This window comes from Setaria viridis, chromosome 9 (assembly GCF_005286985.2).
Source record: "Setaria viridis chromosome 9, Setaria_viridis_v4.0, whole genome shotgun sequence".
NCBI lineage: Eukaryota > Viridiplantae > Streptophyta > Magnoliopsida > Poales > Poaceae > Setaria > Setaria viridis.
In genome coordinates this window covers 19622359-19626255 of record NC_048271.2, presented here as the reverse complement: position 1 = coordinate 19626255, position 3897 = coordinate 19622359, and the positions used below count along the sequence as shown (strand labels likewise).

Below are 3897 nucleotides of genomic sequence, written 5' to 3'. Positions count from 1 at the left end.
ATGTGTTAGTCGCATGCGTATAGAATTAACCTGTTAGTTTGGCTAGCACGTAGGCTGCATGTGTTAGCGGAGTTAGTCTTCAGGTTGTTAGCTGCATCAAGATAGGTCGCGTCTCATGCGGATCGTGGAGGCACGGTATGCAACAGTTAGTGGTTGTGCATGTAGATCGTGCGGTGTGTGTGAGACTCGGACTACCAGGACGTTGATCGACGGGTGCGTCACGTCGTTGCCTGGGTCTATAAGATTATATAATTGTTTGTTTGTTCAACGAGTTGAAATACAGAAAGCCAGAAAAGGGCGTCTGTCGCCGGCAAGTCTGTGTGTGTTAGCTTCTCTACAGTACTGCTTGTTAGCAACTCATGTGTTCTTGCGTTCATCGGTCTTGGGTAGTTCCAACAATTAGCATCAGAGCCGTGTATGCTCAAGATCCTGCGCTACTACCTCGACTCCATGGCGATGGTTCCGCACGGTGCCGGGGGAAGTAGCGGTGTCTCGCTCACGCACCCGCTGCTCTCCTCAACGAACTACACCGCGTGGGCGATCAAGGTGGAGGCCATTCTTGATGCTCAGGGCCTTTGGGAGGCCGTGAATCCGGCGGAAGGTGAGGTGGTAGAAGTACGGAAGGACAAGACGGCGAAGGCACAACTTCTCTAAGCGCTACCAGAGGACATCCTCCTACAGGTCTCACAAAAGAAGACGGTGAAAGAGCTTTGGGACAGCCTCAAGACGAGGTTCGTAGAAGCCAACCGCGTCAAGGCCGCTCATCTTTCAACCTTGAAAGGTGAGTTCGACTTGCTGCGCATGAAGGAGGGAGAGCCGTTGGACGACTACGCTAGCAAAATCAGTGGCATGGCGGCGAGGTACGCCAACCTCGGCGCAACACTCGATGACTCCGCAATGGTCAAGAAGCTCCTCGACACTGTCCCAGATCGGCTCTACCCTATCGTTGCGGGGATCGAGCAGTTTTGTGACGTGGAGAAGATGCCGTTTGAGGAGGCGCTTGGAAGGCTGAAGGCCTTCGAATGAGCGTTCTTGACAGCGCACTCAAGCCAACAAGACCAGTGATGGTTAGCTCCTGCTCATGGTGGCCGAGTGGCAGGCTTGGCGAAAGGACAAGTCCACGGAAAAGAAAGATAAATGCTATAATTGCGGTGTTCGTGGGCGTTTTGCCCGAGAATGTCCCAAGCCAAAGAAGGAAGAAGCACTGTTGCAATGGTGTACGAGGAATCGACGAGTCTTTTACCTAGTTCGTGTATGGTCATATGTTAGTCGATGTGCATTGAATTAGCCTGTTAGTTTAGCTAGCGCGTAGGCTGCATGTGTTAGTGGAGTTAGGGCGGATCTGGGCCCCGGGCTGCAGCCTGGGGCGAGGCCCAAGAGTAGTGGGAAGTTTCTTCATAAAATTGGCAAAAAAAGGCTTCCTGACCCATTAGCCCACCCCGAGAAGAAGTCAGCCCAGCAACTGACCGTCGCCCTAGCCCAGCAAAAATCGCACTCGGCCGGCTCCCGTCCGCCCACACCCCACGACTCGCCGCCTCCCGTCCCATCCGTGAGTCCGTCCTGGCGTCCACCCCCGACTCGCCGCCTCCCGTTCCCGTCCCAGGGACTCCCGGACTGCCCTGCGCCCACGCGTGACCGCGTCCCGCCATCCCCGGCTTCGGCTCCCCGATGGCCGCACGCCGCACACCCACCGGCCGCGCGCACGGCGCATCCCTGGCGGCGCGCGGCCGGCGGCCCCGCACCCCCGCCAGCAGGCCGCGCGCCGCCAGGTCGCGGCGACACCGCCTGCTAGCGCCTGCCCGCACCCACCTGACCGCGGCCTAGCCCCTGGGTCGGCTTCGCCCGTCGCCCCTTACTGAAATTGCTGCCGGCAGGTATGCCAATTTTTTTTTTGAAATTGCTTCATGCAGGACTGTCATTTCATTTCATTGCAAAGTAATGAATATTTCATTTCATTGAGCAGGACTGTCATTGAGTATTTGAGTCTTGGTTTGTAAAATTTTAAGCCTTATATTAGATAGCCCGGGGCGGAGCCTGTTTCTGCATCCGCCACTGACTCTTCAGGTTGTTAGCTGCATCAAGATAGGGTCGCGTCTCATGCGGATCGTGGAGGCACGACACACAACAGTTGGTAGTTGTGCATGTGGATCGTGCGGCGTGTGCGTGAGACTCGGACTACTACCAGAACGTTGATCGGCGGGTTTGTTCAACAAGTTGAAATACAGAAAGCCAGAAAAGGGCGTCTGTCGCCGGCAAGCCTGTGTGTGTTAGCTTCTCCACGGTACTGCTTGTTAGCAACTCTTGTGTTCTTGCGTTCATCGGTCTTGGGTAGTTCCAACAGGGAGAACTGGTTGGGGGTGCTCACCAGGTGGCCAGGTATGCCGGATGCCAGACCTCACCATACTGGTGGGTCCACCCCTGGATATATACATATAGTACGAATCAATATCATTTATTTTAGATTTGGTGCCATCTTAATTGACAGGAGGGATCCTAAACTGAGTTATTCGTTGGCAATCGTAAAAGTATAAGGAGGTTTCTTGCCTTATTGTTAGCAAGGTTGTAGATTCGGACATCTGCAATTTTTGAAGGACTTTGTCGATGAAATTTGGAGAAGTATCTTCCTACGTATAACGAAGTTGTGATTGTTTCCTACTTTGACGATAGCAAAAATCACTTAGAAATGGAATTAGACTAGGATCTGCTTGTAGTATTTGCCAAATACATGATAGCAAGACAGTGAACATGGTTGTCGAGAAATTTAGAGCTACGTATGAGAACCTTATCCCTATCCTAACTGTCAAGTCCAAGTGGCACCAATCTGACAATGGCTTCGTCTTGCGTCAACCATTTCTTAAGTTCACATCTGGTAGAAGAAAGAAGTAGAGACGATTCAAAAGTTATGCTGAGAGCAATGGCAGCACAACATGCAAGAAAAAGGCAGCATATAGATGCCATATTTACCAATGATATGGACACCATTTGCACACATGCAAAAACAAGTTATGAGAAAACTGTCGAGTAAGTTCAAGTTATTCACACATGTGCAGGTCACTTTGACATGTTCATTTCTTTAGCAAACCCGAGCCACTCTCTATTGAATACCATTTTCCTTCTTGTGCACCTACACCAGTTGGTACCTCACAATGCCCCTCAATGCCAATAGAGAATAGAGATGCAGCACATGACAAAAGAAAAGAAGACGAAGACTACAACATAAAGGCAAAGAAGAAACAAGACTTGGTGCCACCTTGGTCTTTTGCAATGTGCAACACAAGCAAGACTCCAGATAGCCGTATGTTATTACTATGTCAATATAGATGTGAGGTTCATCTGTTGGAGCAGATGGACGATATTTCCAACCTTCTCATACAGAATCCACGAAAATGAGAAATGGATCTAAGAATGATCTTTTGAGAGCGTGAGCGATGTCCCGCTGGCAGCGTAGGCTCACCCTTGCCGTCAGCCTGTACCAGCCATCGGAAGACGAGGAGCTGCCGGCCTCTCCGCTTGGAGCGGACACGACAGCGGACGGGGACTGGTCTCCGCCGGCGGGCCCAGGGGCTAGCTTCGCTTGCTCGAGGTGACACTAAGCTCCTATTCTGCTCTCGCAGTCTGAGACGCGAGTGAAGTGGGCAGGAGGGGGCTCTCGCAGTCTGAGACGCGAGTAAAGTGGACAGGAGGGGGCTCTCGCTTCTGGGCACTAGCTACGGAGGAGAGCTCCGACGACGAAGACGAGGACGAAGGTAAGGTGTCGCCGGAGTCGGGAGGAGATGGTAAGTTTCTCAGAGATGCTATCCAGGCAGCTGGCTTCTCGGTGGATGAGTTGAAGAGGGCGGAAGCTCTTGCAGTGGAGGATGTGTCTCCGAATTTTGGTTTAGCAGATTGTGGAGCAGG

At 52.1% G+C, this 3897-nt stretch overlaps 1 pseudogene; it reads left to right on the top strand.

The window, feature by feature from the left end:
• Positions 1 to 294: 294 nt before the first annotated feature.
• On the top strand, positions 295 to 1550 carry LOC140221434 (uncharacterized; annotated as a pseudogene).
• Positions 1551 to 3897: the final 2347 nt, after the last annotated feature.